This window comes from Nannospalax galili, unplaced genomic scaffold, assembly GCF_000622305.1.
Source record: "Nannospalax galili isolate Female #2095 unplaced genomic scaffold, S.galili_v1.0 scaffold188, whole genome shotgun sequence".
Lineage (NCBI taxonomy): Eukaryota > Metazoa > Chordata > Mammalia > Rodentia > Spalacidae > Nannospalax > Nannospalax galili.
The window spans coordinates 2,210,791-2,229,829 of record NW_008360325.1 but is presented as its reverse complement, the minus strand read 5'-3'; the positions used below and the strand labels follow the sequence as shown (position 1 = coordinate 2,229,829).

Below are 19,039 nucleotides of genomic sequence, written 5' to 3'. Positions count from 1 at the left end.
AAAATATTATAAAAAAAGTTCTATGCTTATTAGCTGTTTTTTTTTTAAAGGCTTTAAGAAGCCTAAGGTTCCTAACTGAAGTTTGGCAGAAGTGTTAGAGGGTCACCAAATTGCTAAATAATGTCTGGTTTAATCATGTGACTTGATGGATGGATAGCTCTAGGCTCCTTTCGAGAGGCCACAGTGTGAACAGGCTAAAAGCACCTGCATTTGAGTTCCAGCTTTCTCCTTGGAGTGGCCAAGACAAGTAATAGCCCAGACTTTTCTTAGCAGATTGCTAGAGTCAGACATTATTATGAAACAGTGCTTCAAAGGTCAAAGTCGTATCCAAGAGGTTTTGTCTTAAATTCGCTCTTTATTGTAGCTGGGAGGTTGCTTCCAGCTGTCTGTATCAAAATGACCAATTGACCAATTCCCTGGGAATTTAAGCAGGTGTTGTGTTGTGCTTGGACCCTAGATTCCTGTCTACCTCCCTACTTGGTTCCTGTCTGTACCAAGCCACAGCAATGCTTCTAGGGACAGAAAGCTTCCAGGGAAACCAAACCTTTCTCAAAATTAGCGATAAAGAAAGAGTGCCATAGGCTGGGTGTGGTGGCACATACCTTTAGTCCCAACGCTTGGGAGGCAGAGGCAGCCCAATCTCTGTGAGCTTGAGGCCAGCCTGGTCTACATAGTGAGACACTGTGTCAGAGGGAAAAAGAAAAAGTGCCAGGCTGGGGCTGTAGAGGGCTTTCTTAGCTTGCACAGGCCCTGGGTTTGATTCCCAGTACCTCCAGGAGAAAGAGAGGAAAAAGTTCATGATGCTCCCTCAGTTTGGCATTTGAGTATGACTTATAAGCTGCCAGGCCATCAGCCCTGTTCCCCGAAAAATGGCTCAGGGAAAAATTTCCTTTACAGATGCAAGCAGCAGCCCAGAGGTACAACCTCAGACGCAACCCCAGACCTCCCCACCTCCCCACCTCCCCACCTCCCTACCTCCCTACCTGAGGAACACCAGAAGCCATCAGCGAAGAGACAGGAAGTGATACCAAAGGACTGAACTTTGTAGTGACTTCTATACTATAGTTGGCAGAGTATTCTAGAGAGTTTGGCGGTGTAGTGGGTGGGCCGTTATTAAGTCAGCCTGGCATGAAAGGCCACATCCAGGCATTTGACAGCTGCTTCAGAGGGCTCCTTCCTACTTCTGCCTTCTCATGATACCAGCTCCTGGGAACCTGGCCTATGTCCACTACATGTGAGGAGCCACTGGTTCTAAGTCATAGATATTTTTCCTTGAGGAATTGGCAGGTCTTAGCAGTGGTATTTTGTCAGGGCTGTAAGGGCCCTTGCCTTTGTCTTGATCTGCACCTGGGAGACTGTGAGGAAACAGGCTAGGACAACTCCTGCCCGCTCTATGAGTTACACAGCTAGCAGCTGTCCCCTCTTAGCTGCCTCTTGCTCCCACAGGCCATCCAGAGGCTCTAAGACCACCGTGACTAGGCCCAGCCACTTCCCGTCACATCACCTCAGCTTCACTGTGAATCTCTGTCCTAGCTTGTGTTGGTGACAGATGGTAGCCTCTTAGTTGTGAGGATTAAGGAGCTTAGAAAAGTTACAAGAATGTTCAACACGTGGCAAATGTCCAGCAATGGTGAGCTGTTACTCCTTTAAGCAATTTAAAGTAAAAATAGTAGAAACCATGAGTAAACAGTGGTGGTGACCTGACAGGTCATGTGGTGGCTACAGGCTGTTGATGTAGGCTCACAAAGGCTTTCTGGTTTGATGGCTGGAAAGAAAGTACACATGGGTCTAAGTTTTTAAACATAATATTTCAGCTTTACAAAAAAACTGCTGCAGTTTCTGAAAATGAAATAAACAGAAAGCGTTCCTTGATCACAATGCAGAGATTAAGTCCCAGGTGGAAATGGGCTCTCCAGGAGGCCCTGGGCAGGGAGTCACTCACACCCTGCCCTGGCTGCCGTTGCCGGGCCTTCTTGGCTTTGACCTTTCGGTCCTAAAATTTGCTCCACTGACATCAAAAGTAGCCCCAGCCATACGTTCAGACACGACATGCTGCCGTTTTTGTCTTTCCTGATTATTTTGTTGATTTATTTTTTTAAACTTGCTTATCTTGCCTACATGAGTGAAATGTCCATGAGAGCAGAAGCCAGATCTGTTTTGTTGAAAGCTTCATCCTCAGCATCCAAGATGCTGGTGCTCTGGGAGGCTATAAACAAATGCTGTGAAATAACACTGAACAGCTGCATGCCTTACAAGCAGCAGTCCGTCAAGCTCGTTCCAGCTGTGTGTGTGCTCCTTCTGGACCCTGTGAGGAGACAGCTAGGAAACAAACATGATTAACAGAAAAAGCATGAAGCTGCTTTTGAAAAGAAGGTGGGCCCCAGAGTAAGGAGGAGAAAGAAACCTCTCTCCAGCCTCACACAGAAAGGAGGGAAATGAGTAGTAAGTGTCAGAGATCTGAGTACTAATTCATCTGAAGAACTTCCATCCCTAACTTGTAGTTTGTATTTTAACTTCTTAAAGTACTTTCAGAGTTAAGGGAAGGCAGCAGGAATGGTGTGGAGAAGTCTACCTGGGGGAGTTCACCTTGCCCATTGGCTTTACTGTTGCTGGAATGCGTGCTACATTGTAAAGAGCATAGAGGTCTCACCAGGCCCCACCCCGAAGACCCAGCCCTCCCCCCCCTCACTCAAGAAGACCAAATAGCAAAGGACTGGGCCTCTTCACACCTGTTCGGCATGGTTGGAGCCCTCAGCAAGGCCAACCAGGTTCAGGGCTCAGCAGTGCCCTTCTAGCTTGTTCCCCTGTGTGTATGGGAACTGGGTGCTGTAATGACTGTGCTGCTTCCAGAAACAAAGGCTAGCCCATAAAGCCAGCAGACAGCTCCAGCCTTCATTTTGTGATCTTGATTGGCTGAGTGGCCTGAGGAGGGCTCTAGAGTAGCTGTCCCCAACTGTCCCCAGCTGTCCTATCGCCTACCTGTACCACTGCCCCGTTGAACCTGTGCATCCTGGCCCAAGTCTTTGGGTTCTGCCCAGTACACACTCACTGCTATTCCATCTTCCCACAGCCACACTGAACCCCGTCCTGTCCTTCCCTTCTAGACACCTGGACACCCTGCTACCCTGCCCTTCCAGTCCAGTGACACCCTTTGACTTTGAAGGTGTAGAAGGTATAAGCCCTTTACAGAATTCAGTGTCCTTCGGTGAGGCCCTGGAGGGAGGAGAGAGCTAGGGCAGTATGCTCACGAACCTGAGTTATCTGTGATGGAATGCTACCAGAACACTACCAGAAGACAGTCGCCTCACTAACCTATAGCACAGTATTCGGGGTCATCCAGACAGTTGAAGATGACACTGGCCTCCTGATTAAACCATAGGACACCTGGATACATGGCGTGTGAGATAGGAGCAGCAGGGCATGTGGCCTTCAGTACCAAGGGTGTGTTCTTGTGATTTCCATGTCTGCTCACAGGCACCTTGTGCTGTTTGGTGGCATCCATCTGCCAATGGTACTGACCTCAGGATGCTCCCTTGTATTGTTGGATTTTTTTGTGTGTATGAGCATGTATTATTTCTCTAAAGACAAAATTCTTTAAAAATATGCAATGTGTGTTAATTTGTGTGATTAGTAATCAGCTAGTATAGTTTCATTTAGAAACCGTAGCTCAGCTATCCACAGGAAGAAATTTCTTTCATAGGTAAAGCCCTCAGGTTTGTTTTTGTTTTGACTTTTTGAGATACAGTCTCACTCTGTAGCCCAGGCTAGCCTTGAACTCATGATCCTCTTGCTTCACAAGTGCTGAAATCACTCTACCTGGCTTTTGTGTGTAGTAGCCACCTGTAAGTATTCACCTGTGTTCACACACATATACCACCACCCCACCTTTCCCTTTGCTTTGTAGAACCCTGTTGTGTTTTCCTCTCCTCTGTTCCAGGATTTCCTGCTACACCAAAGTTCCTGAGCTGAAAGAAGTTCTTTTAGAGGCTTAGAGAGGCAGAAAGAACTTCATTATCAGATGGGGACACTGAAGTTCATCCAGGTCAAGCCCCTGGCCAATAGAGATGGACAGTGGCTCCCGCCTCTCTAGTCTGCCTGCCACATTGCAGGTTTTATTTATTTTCTTACTCATGTAAGCTTTCAGCATTCCCCCACCCCCCAAAAAAGAAAGAAACAAAACAGAAAAAGGAAAAAGAACCAACTCTACTTTAACACTTCGTAAACCTATCAAAACTTTCAAGGTGTCTTTTCTTTCTGTAGCCCCAGCTGCCCAGGAACTCGCTATGTAGACCATGCTGACCTCAATCTCACAGGGCTCTGCCTGCCTCTGCCTCCCAGGTGCTGGGATTAAAAGTGTGCACCACCACACCTGGCAGGATATTTTTCTACTCAAACCTAATTATGTCACATGTTGGTAATAGGATATTCATAAACTTAGCAGAGAAATGGCTCCCGATGACCTAGTAGGTGTAGTGTGATAATTGCATCCAGGTTCAGCCAGCCTCCTTCAGCCACATTTAAGCAGTCTCTATTCTTTTTGCCCTGTGCTGAGAACAGTAATGGCCAGGCACTGCTGCTGGGCTCTGCAGGATAGTACTATAACTGAGTGACGCAGAGTCAGACACTGTCCCATTGAAATTCTGCCTTTTGTTAGGTACAAATTTAGTTGCTGAGTGCAGCGTGTTAGTGGTCTGCTTGGAAACGTGAGGACTGGATGAAGATGTTTTCTTACAGGTGTTCTTAAAGGATTGGAGAATAAATAACAGGATTGAGTGATAGATGCTAGTAAGTCACTTCACATATGATTATCAAAAAACAAAACAACTAAGGATGCCGGGTGTGGTGGCACACGCCTTTAATCCCAGGCGGATCTCTGTGAGTTCAAGGCCAGCCTGGTCTATATAGTGAGTTCCAGGACAGCTGGGACTACAGAGAGACCCTGCCTCAAAAAGACAAAAAAAAAAAAAAAACAACTAAGGTTTATTGAAAACATTGTCTACCTTGGGGATTACTCTAAGCACATTATATTGTTTAACTAACAACTCAGTGTACAAGTATTGACATTTTCAGCTGCCCGTTTTAGATGTGCAGCAGAGGCACGGAGGTCCTGGAAGTGAGAAGGAAGTGTCTGCCTTCAGGCCTCATGAGGTCAAGAGGGGCTGTGGGGCCTATCAGGGAACAGGCCCTGAGCCAGGGACCACAGGATGCTGGTGTCATGCAGCTGCATCTGTGGAGGAACAGTTGTCTATCTGGCCTCCCTGTCCTTCCTCAGAGACACTGAGGGTACCTACCTTACCCCTTAGGCTTTGCTCCACAGTTCCGCCTGGCACAAGGGGCACGAACAGCTGTGCCAGTCCCACCCTAGGCCAGTCCTGATAGAAGGCATGAGGAATGTGCCCATGATGCTGAACACAGGATTGCTTTCTGGGTAGATTTGTAAAAAGGGTCAGATATGGACTGGGGATGGAGCACCATGGTAGATCTCTTGCCTGCCTTGCACAAGGCCCTGGGTTCTATGCTCAGCATGGGAGCAGGAGGCCAGGGATGGGGCATCCAAATGCCTTTCGGCATATACCTTGACCCTGGAGCTGAGATGTTTTTGATGAGTAATAATGAGTGTCTAGTGACACAGTCTTCTCCAAAGGGAAAATGGAAGTCTTGATCAACCCATTGAGCATCCTACTAAATGGCCAGGTAAGGTAGTGCACGTATGTGTGTGTGCACATACAAATATATCTTAGTATATGTACTGTAGTTGCCTGATTTAGGGGACAGTACATGTAGCCAAAGGCCAGCACTATTAGGGCCTGCTTGCTCCCTTGAAGCCCCCATTGAAAAGGACTGGACACAGTGCCAAGGGCTCCATCTTGCCACCTTGCTGCTGGCTGAGTGACTTTCCTGGCTGCTGAGCTGCCCGTAGAGGTCCCTGAAGAAAAGGGAGGGAGCAGCAAGCTGGGTTTGGGCTCCAGCCAGGTTCAGTAGATCCTCCCCAAGGCTTGCTGCTGGCAGGCAGGAGGAGGGTGCTGAGGAGCTGCTACCAAGAATTATCTTGCACCCTTGCCATGGACATGTTTTCCTCGAAGAGCACCCAGCATGGGGAAAGCACGACACTGCTTGGTAGCTACTTGTTTTCTGTTTTCTCTTCAGCATGCCAGGGAAGTTACAGTGCCCTGATAACAGGATGCTGTGACAGCAACATAGGCAGACCGGGCGCAGGCCCAGATCCTTCAGCCTAGAGCCACAGTGGTGACCGGAGTGATGACGGAGTGGTGACATCCCACTGAAGGAAAAACCTTCTGTTTTTTTTCTCGATATTTTATTGTATCGAAGCAATTAAAATTGTTAGTGCATTCATTGCTGGAGATGGTAACAGGCTCAAGAAATGTGGGCTTCCCATTCGTTCTTCGGGATTCACGTGTCCCCTCTCCTTCCCACCAAGCGGGGCATCTTGCCACAGTGGTAGCCCCTTGTCGTGCAACCCAAGAGTGCCCAGTGAGAAAGAGTGCCTGTCCCGGAGAGCGCCCTGCCGCTCCAGTCAGCATCTCTTAGTGGGAGCATGTTACCTGGACTTTATGTTGCTGTGATGAAATACTTGGCATACCTTAAGGGAGAAAGATTTGTTTTAGGTCGTAATTGTAGAGGTCATGACCAGTAGGAAGCAGAGAGGGACTACAGGACAGGGCCAGGACAAAGACTAGAATGCTGGGAGAGGCCCCAAAATCTGTTTCCTGCAACTGGGCCTCAACCTCCTTCCTACCTTTCAGCACATCCCAATAAAACCATCATACTGTGAATCCACTGATGTGTTCAAAACCCTCAAGATCCAGTCACTTTCCAAAATCCCATTAACTGGCAACCAAGCCATAGCAGGGCTGTGAGGTACAGATAGCAGGAGCTCAGGAGTCCTGAGTCGTTGACACTATAGAGAGCATCAGTCTACGTGGCACAGTTGTTAAGTGCCTGTTATTTGGGGGTGCTGAGCTAGAGCTAGGAGGGGAAAGGGCACTGCATGTGTGGTCCTGTCTTGTCCTGTTCCTCTCCAGGTAGCCCTCAGAATCAGGAACAAGTCAAGAAGCTCCCAGGAGGCTTACTGAAGTCTCTAAGAAGGGAGAACACAGACTACACCATCATATGCTCCAGGAACCCCTCAGACAGGCAGGGCTGCTGTGCATCTTTGCTGTCTGACTCTGCTGCTGCTAGCAAGATCCTAGGGCCCCGCCCTGATGACCTTATCCCCTCCTTACCTCCCAGAGGCCCTGTCTCTAAACAACATGATGGACTGTTCCTACCCACTGACTACCTTACAGTGGGGATTAAGCTGCAACACGTGAACCTTTGTGGGACATTCAAACCACATTCAAACTATAGCAAGACTTCACTTGTATCTTAGAGGGTAGAGCAGTAGACATGTGGCGGGCTCAGACAGCGTAAGGAGGGGCCAGGGCACTGGAGTGCACTTTGTCTGCCTTGCCTCCCGAAAGGTGACAGCACATGACGTTCCTGATTTCCTAGTGCCTGCTTTTTATGACCCTGGTTCCCAGGCTGCCCCCTCTGAGGCTGATGTTCCAGGTTGGACCCCAAGATTCCACAGGTTCTAGCACACAGGCCCTCGGGCTCCTGATCGTAGCCTTCGGTGTTCCTGCTTTCAGCTCTGGAGTGGCCATTGTGTATGGAAAGAGCTCAAGACCCATAGCAACAACGTTTGTGTCCAGAAAGAACCACCTGTGTGTTAGAGATACAGAAAAAAGCAGAGAACAGAACAGAAACTGAGAACAAAACATAAGCAAACCTATTTCCTTCCCTTTAACAATCTCCTTTGACAGCCTGCACTGCTCTGTCTGCTTGTCGACATGTTAAAGTTCTGGACTCTCCCTTTGGCGGTCTCCGTCTGCTTACCTTGTTCTTCAGATAAGTGAGCTGCTGTGTTGCTAAGCTGTTAGCCATCAGGTGTGGCAGTAGTATTTACTATTTAATGAGTGGGAGATGAAGTGACATGGCTCTACCCCAGGTGCTGAACACTTGCTAATTGATATAATTATAATGTCCATCTCTGTTCCCCACCAGGTATTCTAGAACTAGGTTCTGAAGTAAGGACTATGACCTGCATCAGTAAATCTTGCTTTGTTGGATTTATGTGTTTATTACTAGGAGTTTGTTTGGCTTGTCTTAATCTTGGCGTATAAAAAAGCCAAGTCTCCTCTTGGACTAGCCTGTTGAATTCCTTTTCTGCATTGTGTTTTGGTGAACACTCTGGACTCACATCCCTCTTGTGTGTCACCTACACCAAGACATGGAGACACTGTCCTACACATATGCCTCCATGTAACTCAACCATCTGAGGCTCACGGTGATGTCATATATCCTATGTTCTTACTTGGCAGAGTAAGAACATAGAATTCTAGGCTACAAATCAGCTTTTTTCCTACGTGTAACTTCAGATCTTCACTGCAGAATTCACTTAGCTGAATTAAGGTTTCCCAGGAAACCTGTCTTTGCTGGCCTGTGCCTTATCTCCAGCTGACCTCCTCTACCCTGCCCCACCCTCCCAGCCTTTTCCCAGTTCTGGAGTGAAGAACGTGAATGAACTGGAACTTGGCTTCAGCTACTGCTTTTTAGATGAAATGAGTGCCTTGTTAAATTACTCTGTAATTTCATGAGAACCAGTAGTGGCAAGGCGTGAGAAGAATGAAGGTGGGGTACCCAGCAGAGTCCCAGGCTAGGCGGAAATGGGCAGCCCCAAACTTGGCCCTGGGTGACCGACCGTCTTTTGTTTTTTCCTACAGGAAGGAGTGTATAGACAGAGTAATGTGCACAGTAACATAGAAGCCATAATTGGAAGCTGGAAAGGGAGCAAGATGGTAGATTTTGAGTTACAGGCTATCTCTGTCCAAACATTTAAGACCAGAGTGGTAGAATAGGAACCAGAGCCAGTCTTCGTTACGAGGCATCTGCCCACCCAAACTAGTGTAGCAGGCAGTGCTTTCACTTTGCCTAGTTGCACTTACACAAACATAACCTTGGAGGAAAGGCAGTTTCAAGAGCCTGTCAGAAGCAGAGGCTGCTTGCTACCTCTGTGGTGGTTTGTCCTGGAACCCCACTGAGTAAGGCCTAGCTGCAGGTAGACAGATGAATACTCATAGGGTAGTGGGCATCATCCAGTGTCCTGTCTGCTTCCCAGTACCAGGACTCCAGTCCTTGTATTAAGTAGTTTAGGTGCCATGAAATTGGCTGCTTTTAAGTGAAATACGCTTGTTTATAAACTTGCGTAGAGACAGTGTGTCATAAAACCAAGTTACCTTGTAAGGCTAGCACAGAATTGTTATTGTTGGTCCAACCATTTCTCAAAGAAAAATAAAGCAAAAGATACAGCTTGCTCTGAGGGATGTTAATATGGAAAATGTATTAGAATGGAGCAAAGAGGATGTTGGGACTTTGACATCAAGAAGGATTTGTTAGAAATATGAGACGTCTTCAAATTAAAAGCAGTTTGAGGAAATTAATTCAGTTTTGAGATCCTGGCGCCTGAAGGTATAATTTGCTCAGTGATAGAGCATTTGCTTATCATGTGCAACACAATCTAGAATCCCCTGAGAAGACAGTCCAGTGAGGGATTGTCTAGGGCAGGTTGGTCTGTGGGCATGTCTGTGGGGAGAGTCTTGATTACTAGTATTAATTGATGTGGGACGACCACTGTGGGCAGCACCGCTCCCTACTCATCTTGGACTGTGTAAGTGGGTTGCGGGTGCTGTAAGCATGAGTAGGCATGCGTGCATTCTTTCTCTGCTCTTCTCTGTGGGCGTGATGTGACTGGCTGTCCAAATTCCTGCCGTGACTCCTCCCCACCATTATACACCTGGAGGTCTGAGCTCCATAACCCTTTCTCCCCAAGTTGCCTTTGTCTGGGTATTTTATCACAGCAGCAGAAACAAAACTAGAACAAATAATAATAGTCGGGTGGTTGTGAGTCCTGTATGTGATAAAGCTGTGACCAGTTTTTAGGGCAAAAGCCTAGACTCCTATAGCCCCAGCTGTCCTGGAACTCACTATGTAGACCAGGCTGGGCTTGAACTCACAGAGATCCACCAGGCTCTTCCTCCTGAGTGCTGGGACTAAAGGTTTGTGCCACCACACCACTCCCCAGCCTTTCTTCTATGCAAATTTGAAGATACCAGTAATGGTGAAAAGCAGAGATTTATTCCCTGTGGCCACAGTGGGAAGAGGAACAAATAAAGGGATCCGTTGACCCCGGTGTCTGTCTTTGGAGTACTGATGTGAACTTTAGGCTTAAACAAGGGAAGAATTGGGGCAGAGGGCAAGAGGTCTGCCTAGTAAGGAGTCCTGGGCAGGGTGTGGCCTGGTTGGTGATTGTCCCAGTTCTGGTTCTGCAAGGTAGTCTACAGAAGTCCCTTCTCTGTCATCATCTGAAGAGTTCAGTCTGGTTCCCACAGGCTGTTCACTTCTGCTCCGGAACAGTCTGGCTTTCATGAATAATCATGCTCATCTGGTATGGGGGTCCTGTCCTTCGAGGTTTTATTATTCAAAAAAATCCAAGCAGACTCAAGAGGAAAGATTAAGGACAGGGATTTAATCTCTGTGCAGTAAAGAAGACAGACACCAAGCAAAGGCCTTTATCCTGCTGTGGGCCGAGTGAGGAGTCAGTGCTTTTTTATTTTAGCACAGCCGTGGTCTGAGTGCCTGTTTACAGAGGTCGGGGCAGGAATTAATCCATCATTCCACTTTGTACAGAGCAGTTATGTTTGACAATAATGCTTTCCTGTGTTGACGTTCAGATCCACAGAGCTGGGCATGGGACCCAGTGGTAGAGTGCTCATTAGCATTCGTCAGACCCTTGGTTCTCCCCAGCCTCCAAAACTAATAACAAAAGAGATCATTGGCAGCAAAGATGGCGGCCTGGCAGGCTGGCCCTCTGACTCTTCTAAGGAGATCTTATCCTCACATCAAGTTGTAGCACTCGTCTGTTTACAAAGCCCCTGTGGTTCAAGTCTGCCTTCCCACAGTCCTCAGATCCTTTTAGCATAGCCTGGCTGTGGTGGTCCTCAGGGGATGGGTACACTGCCCATCAAGAGGCTCCATGTCTTAAAGTTCACATAGACATTGCACGCCACTCCCACATGTAGCATTATTTTGATAAATGTTTTAATAGTACTTTTGTTGATTCTTTGAGAATTTCATGCAATGTATTTTGATCAAATCTCCATGTTTTAAAGTATGGTCCCTCTTAGTTAAATTACCATGGTCTGTTCCCCTCTAATTTCCTTCACAAATATGTGCAAAACTAGTGTAAATGCTGGGCATAAGATGGTAAGGTAGAGTCTCTCTTCTGTTGAGACTTCCTACCCAGTCTCAGTATAAATAACACGGGGCATAGTTCGTATTGTCTTCAGTCAAGACAATGCCCTGCTGAAGAACGTTGGTTTTTCTGGGAGAATTCACTGAAGTGTGTTGCTCAACTTTTAAGCCCCATACTTTGAACAGTGGATACCCCTTAGGTAACCTTCACCTAGCATGGCCCTCAGCACCGTACAGGTATGCTAGCCTCCCTCAGCTGTGACTCTTGTTCTTCCTGAACCTTTACCCCTCTTTTCCTGACAGCAGGAAATAGACCATGTCTTGGTTATTTTCCCTCACTGTGACCAAAATACCTGACATAAACCATTGAGGTAGGAAGAGTTTATTTTGGCTTACCGTTTCTGTGTTAGCCCCATGAGCTTGGGCAGAATCTCTTGGTGGTAGGAAAGTGTTAAGGATGTTTGTTACCTCCCAGCATACAGGAAGCTGGGAAAAGGGCTTACAGAAATGGGCCAGGACAAGATGGTGCTGTGGGGACCAGTGCCCAGTGACTTGCTTCTTCCATCCAGACTCCTCCCCCTAAAGTTTCCAGAACCTCCCAAAATAACCAAAGGACCAGATCCCTAGCATATGAACCTTTTATGGGATCACTTCATATCTAAACCATAATAGATTGCCATTAGCTCCATCCCACCCTAAACATAATAAATCTCCTCCCCCGAGTGCCTAATGGAATACACACACACACACACACACACACACACACACACACACACAGAGTCTATAATGGGTCACCTCCCCCGGATACCCATGGTGCTTCCTTAAGTCTCCTTTGACATATGTTTCCCATTGTTTTTTTTTTTTCTTTGACCAAGCATTTTAATTGGTCTCTGTCATCAGTGCCTAGCATGTGTAGATTGAATTTATTTATTTCTTTATTTACAATGCTGAGAATGACACCCAAATCCTCAGCAATATAAAAACACAAAATTCACTCTTTTTTGTCTTTTTGAGATGGTCTCCCTGTAGCCCCAGCTGTCCTGGAACTCACTATGTAGACCAGGCTGGCCTCGAACTCACAGAGATCTGCCTGCCTCTGCCTCCCGAGTGCTGGGATTAAAGGCCTGCGCCACCATGCCCAGCTAGTCAACTGCTTTTACCACTGAGTTACAGCCCAGCCCCTACTGGAACAATTTCTGAATCAGCTTCTAAAGATATGGGCTGTCCTTAAGTTCAGGTTGTGCTCGAGACCCCGTTTCTCATACCCCTTTCAATTCATACACGTGTTAGATCCAATAGACAAGTTGTCACAATTTTTTAAGTTTCATCTTATTTATTGTTACTAATGTGTGTATAATACCTGTGTGTATGAGTGCTGGATGTAGTATCACGTGCATGTGTGAGGAGATAGTAAGAGGACAACTTTCGGGAGTCAGTTTTCTCCTTCCCTTTTGGGTTCAAGGGACCAAATTACAATTTTTATTTTGTATATTTGGATTATAACCTCTCATCTTTAACAGAAAGGAGAGAATGAGAGAGATCTTTGTGTAAAAGTAAAAAATCAGAAGTTAGCCGGGCATGGTGGCGCACGCCTTTAATCCCAGCACTGGGAGGCAGAGGCAGGCGGATCTCTGTGAGTTCAAGGCCAGCCTGGTCTACATAGTGAGTTCCAGGACAGCTGGGGCTACAGGGAAACCCATCTCAAAAAGTCCAAAAAAAAAAAAAAAATCAGAAGTTACTCAGGTCCTATTTTGATTTGATTTTTTTTCCCCTCCAATAAAAGAAAGATTAGCCCTTGAAGCCTTGAGGGCCCTAGGGGGTGTATCAGGACTTTGTGCTGGGCATGTTCTCCAATCCCAGCTAAGTCTGGGTTCATTTAGAGGTTGTCAGCATTGACCCATCTCATGCCCTGTTGAAAACTACCACCAGCATGCATACACCTAGATGACTGGCCTGCAGCACCCTGGGGTCCCCTCCTGGCAGCAGTGGTGGTCTTTGGGATAACTAGTGATGTCTGGAAGTTAATGTGGAAGAAGGAGACCTCTGTGTTTCTGTTTATTCTTTTTTTTCAAAAGTTTTTATTTTTACTTAGGTGTATATGTGTCTATGGGGGTAGGGGTACACTTGACCACAGTTCCCATGGAGGCCAAAGAAGGTGTGGGATCCCCCGGAGTTGGAGTTACAGGCTGTTGTGAACCACCTGACACAGGGTGCCGGGACTCTCAGGTCCTCTACAAGAACAGCTCATTCTCTTAACTGCTGAGCTATCATCCAGCCCCACTATTTGTTCTTATATGCTCCTTAATCTTTTTCACTTAAAATATAACTCACAGTTGGACTAGTGGCACACACCTTTAATCCCATCATTTGGGAGACAGAGGCAGAGGCAGAGGCAGATGGATCCCTGAGAGGTCAAGACCAGCCTGGTCTATGTAACAAGTTCCAGGCCAGCTGGAGCTACAGGGAGATCCTGTCTCAAAAACAAATCAAATATGAAACTAAAGTGTAGTGTAGTAAAGTGTAGTAAATACTTAATAAAACACACCCGCATAACCACTTCCCTGACCCTCAAAGCCTCTCCGAGTCCTTAATCGTTTTTCAGGTATGCCAAATGAAGTCATTGTGAATAACTTGGTTTCTTTGCCTTGTTCATGCCAGTATCTTAGATTCGTTCACATCTGTCTGGCTGTGTTTCACACACTCCTATAGTTTTGCAATGGTAGGTGTGCCACAGGGTGCCTGTCTGATCTGCACCAGTGGGCATGGGCGCTGTCCAGTTTGGGCTGTTAGAACAGCGCTGCTCTGGACATTCTCTTATGTGTCTTGTGGTATCTGTGTATCTATACTGATGCCACAGGCTGTGTGCCGGGTGCGGGTCCAGGTCACAGGGCATGGGTGCCATCAACACCATTTGGAATGCCCAAAGCTCTATGGGCCACTGGGCTGGGTATGAGCCCTGGCTGCAGCTCTCCCTCCCCTGCTCAATGCCAGCTCTTGGGTAGTTGGTAGTGTCTGTTATATTGTGCTGTTTGTTTTGTTTTTTGAAACTGGGTCTTGCTGTGTAGCCCACACTGACCCTAAACCTGCTGCCTAGGCCAAGTTGGCCTAAATTGGTCATCTTCCTGCCACAACCTCCTGAGTGCTGGGATTATAGGTGCCTAATCTCATACCCAGCTCCTTAATGGTGTCTTTTGATTTGGGGTTTTGTTTGGATTTGTTTGTGTTTGTTTGAGACAAGGTCTCTCCATACCTTCTGATAGCCTGAAACTCAGGCTGGCTTGGTCACACCAAGATCTGACTGCCTCTGGCTCCTAATGCTGGGATTAAAGGTATAAGCCACCGTGCCCAGCCTCGGCAGTGTCTTGATAAAGTGTTTGGAGGGGGTGTGGTGGCACATGCCTTTAATCCCAGCACTGGAAGGCAGAGGCAGGTGGATCTCTCTGAATTCGAGGCCAGATGGGGCTACAGGGAGAGCCTGTCTCAAAATGACCAAAAAAAAAAAAGATAAAGTATTTGGCTTTACTATAGTTCTGTTGGTCAGTTTTTCAGTGTATTTACTGGGTTTTGTGTCCTTTGAATCTTTCTCTACTAAAACATTCTTCTGTATTGTTTTTTAAAGGCAATAGACTTTTGCCTTTTAGATCTAAATCTGTAATCCTGCAGTTTATTTGATTGTTGTACACAATGTGATCTATCGCCTTCTTTTTGTTGTTGTTAGGGAACACTTCACAAATTTGCATCATCCTTGCGCAGAGGCCATGCTAATCTCTGTATCGTTCCCATTTTAGTCAGTGTGCTACCGAAGTGAGCATTCTTCTCTTTTTCTCTCCATTTCCTGGGCCCTGCGTCCTAGACATCACAGTACCTGTGTTGAAAGGCTGACCTCCCTCTGTCCTGTAGACCAGTGCTTTGTGAATTCGGGTTCCATCACTCTGCCCCCAGTGGTCCACGTAACAAGGCTTCACAGAAGGTTGTGATTGTGGAACAGCAGCCACCATGGGTCTTCTCTGGGAGGCCATGGTCAGCACTCCTGACCCTTTGGCCTTGTGAGCACATAGACTCCCGTGACCCAGGTCCATTGGAAGCGGCTGCTGTAGAGTGGATTGTAATAGTAATGGGTAGGGCAGTTTCTCCCTCAGTTACTATCACCCACAGCCTTCTAGAACAAGATTGGACTCAGTGACCTCTAGGCTGGGGAGGAGGTAAAGGGGCCTCTCCCACTGCCTTTCAGTGCTAGTTGGAGGTCTTAGCTAGCACAGACATGCAGGAAAGAGAAACAGGGCCAGGGCTTGCACAGGAAAGGAAAACCAGAGGATTTACAGAAACAGGGTCAGAGTCCATGAGAGTTAAGCAGTGTAACTGCTTACAAAATTAATACCCCCCAAATCGCTTTTTTCTGTATTGCAACAGTAGTCTGAAATTAGGTCTTCATGGAAATTTCATCTGCAATAGTATAGAACGTAGCAAATGCCTAAGAAATCTAAAAAATAACGCTTAACACATTTTTAGGAAAAAATTGTCAGACTTTGTTGAAACACATTTAAGGACAACTTGAGTAATTAAAGAAATGATTCATGTTCATGATTAGAAAACTCAATATTGCAAATTTACACTGTCCCCAAACCTGTGTAGAATGAGTAAAGGTTCATGAAGAGCCCAGCCATGACCATGAAGGACAGGTGGATGATTCTTTGGGGGGGGGTATTTTTACTGAATTTTTGTGTATTTCATACAGAACATCTTAATCATCTTTATACCCCTTCCCCTTTGGTGCCCTCCCCTAGCATCCCCCCCACTGGAATTTATACACTCTCTCATTTGTGTTAAGGCCTATCTCATCAAGTTAGTATCCCCAAATGTCCCTCAGTGCAAGTTCATCCACTGGGGTCTAGGCAGCCTATCTAGAGTCCCTCCCTTTAAGAAGATCAGCTCTTCCTCACCCAGCAGTAATCAGCTGCCAATAATTCTTCAGCTAAGATTGGGGCTCGTTGCCCAGGGTGGAGGATTCTTAATCAGATATGAAGATGTAGATGTGAATCTTAGCCTCCGTGCTATACTGAAGGGCAGTGCTGGCAGAGAAGAGCCCTGCCTGTATAGCCACTAAGGCCTGGAACTCTCCGTATAGCCCATGCTGGCCTCAGACTCACCATCCTCCTGCCTCTGCTTCCTGAATGCTGAGATTATGGGTGTGTACCACAATGCCTGGGGGAAATGGTCATATGAAAATGAATTACTATCTTTTTTAAAAAGAATAATGGCTGAGGATATAGTTCCGTGGTACAGTATTTGCTGAGCTTTTAGTGGAGAAACTTGCCACCTGCTGAGCTCTTCTCGAGGGAAATAGACATAAGTGGCGTTCAGTACCTGTGCTGGATAGCTTTAGTGTCCACTTGACACACCTGGGTTGAGGGAGCCTCAATAGGGGAATTTCCTCTATTGGACTGGCCTGTGGCCATGTCTGAGGGGCATCTTCTTGATGAGTGATGTGGGAGGGCCCAGCCCACTGTGGGTGGTGCCACCCTTGGGCAGGTGGGCCTGTGTTGCCTAAGAAAGCAGGCTGAGCAGGGGCCAGGGGAGCAAGCCAGTATGCAGTGTTCCTCCATGGCTTGGGCTCCCTGATGAACTGTGATCTGGGAGATGTAAGCTGAATAAACCCTTTCCTCCCCAAGTTGGTAGTGGTCAGAGTGTTTTGTCACAGCAATGGAGAACAAACTAAGACAGCACCTATCAGTGAAGAATCACACATCTACCCCAAATTAGTCATGCAATTTCACATAATTCTTCCTCTCTCTGTTCTAAGAATGTCTAAGAAAGACAGCGTTGCTTCATAGGTGTGGGTTTGGGTCTTGTCCTTTGAAGTCTGCATGTTATTTGTGTCTCACGTTGAGACCATGCTTGTCTGCGGATGTGTGACTTGCATGGGTGCTTTTGGAGCCACAAGAGGGAGCATTGTGTCTGGAGGAAGGCATGACATCACTCAGAAAGGACCACTCAGGGAGCTGGGGTGGTGGCTCAGTAGATAAAATGCTTGCTTGTCACACAAGCATGAAGACCTGAGTTCAGATCACCAGCACCAACGTCAAAAAAAAAAATGAGTATAGAGATGCACACATGTAATCCCAGTATGGGGGAAGGGGGCAGGGGCAAGACAAGATCCATAGGCTCCCTGGCCAACTAGGTTGGGCAAGAGACCATGCCTCAAAATAGAAGGTAGACAGCAGTGGAAGAAGACCTGCTCTGACTTCTGGCCTCCACACACATGTACATGCACCACACACAAAAAGGAGGGAGGCAGGGAGGGACAGGCACGGAGCCTGTGGTCTTGCTGTGGCCTCTGCATCTAGTCAGCCACTTCAGCATATGTTGCATGAGTGACCAGGAAACAGTGCCCAGGAGCATGACTTGGGCTCTCTGGAGCTGTTGCAGCCACCTCACTGTTAGGTTAGGGCTCTTTGTCTGGGGAAAGCCATTGTATCTATACCTACAAAGTCCAGTCCTGCTGTCTTTCTGCAACTGCAGTGCTAAGGCCTACTCCTCTATACAGTGTCTTGGAGCATTCCTTTTTTACTTTATTTTATTATTTTAACAAGATGTCATGGTATAGCTTGGAGCTCACTATTGTAGACCAGGCTGGCCTCAAACTCAGAAAGGATCTGCCAGCCTCTGCCTCCTCTGTGTACCACCATGCGTGCCCTGCCAGAGCATTCCTTTTAACCAAGACTTACCCTGTAGAGGAGGGCTTGACTTTGAGTTTCTTTTATGTGTGTCTGTAGAGTGTGTGTGTGTGTGTGTGTGTGTGTGTGTGTGTTTGTGTGTGTGTGTAGGCCAGAGGTCAACATCAAGTATCTTTCTCAGTCACAGAAAACTCAATTCCTTTGTCCAGGAATCAGCATACTTTCTAAGTTCCTACCACAATGACACAGAGGGACTATGTAATGCTTTTCTATATCTCCAATTTTTTTTTTTCTTTTTTTTTGGTCTTTTTGAGACAGGGTCTCCCTGTAGCCCCAGCTGTCCTGGAACTCACTATGTAGACCAGGCTGGCCTTGACCTCTCAGAGATCCGCCTGCCCCTGCCTCCTGAGTGCTGGGATAAAAGCCGTGTGCTACCACACCCGGCCCAACTTATTTTTTGAGGCAGGGTCTTCCACTGAACCTAGAGCTCACCCTGGCTGGCCATCGAGCCCCAGGGATCTGCTGACTCCACCTCTCCAGTGCTGGGTTACAGGTGCAGCCTGCTTTTTTCTTTTTAATGGTTGAAGGTCTTTATTACAAAATAAATAATCACCCATCATTAAGAATGGAAGGGTCTAGGGATGCGGTTCAGTGGTACAGCACCTGTGTAGACTGCATAAGCCCCACCCAAAAAAAGGATGGAAGAGCGTGAGAACCAGATACATGAGCCTGACCAAAGCATGCACCAAGTGAACCAGAGTGTGGCCTGCTTTTTATGTGGGCACCAGGATCCGAACTCAGGTTCTCATGCCAATGATAGGTCTCCCCAGCCTTTGGCTTATTGTTTGTTTTCTTGAAGTTCACATGATGCCTTGCACACTGTGATACTTAAGTCATTCAGCCAGTCACATCACACTTTCTGTGATTTAAGTTGAAATATGCACATCACTGTCAGTCCTTTTGTTATGAGATGCATGTCAGCGTCTGTGCTGTTGGCTATTATTATATTAAGGGCTCTTGAAGACTCCACTGCCCAACAGTTGTCTCCAGGCCCC

General features: G+C 46.9%; 1 protein-coding gene and 1 non-coding gene across 5 annotated transcripts in view; one reads left to right on the top strand and one right to left on the bottom strand.

Annotated features, from left to right (window-relative positions):
• Positions 1–19,039, top strand: part of Ppp2r5c (protein phosphatase 2 regulatory subunit B'gamma) — a 111,270-nt gene that overhangs the window by 23,951 nt on the left and 68,280 nt on the right. The window lies entirely within an intron of this gene.
• LOC115068857 lies at positions 15,021–15,122 on the bottom strand. Its single transcript, XR_003848217.1, has one exon. It is a non-coding gene; the product is annotated as a U6 spliceosomal RNA (small nuclear RNA).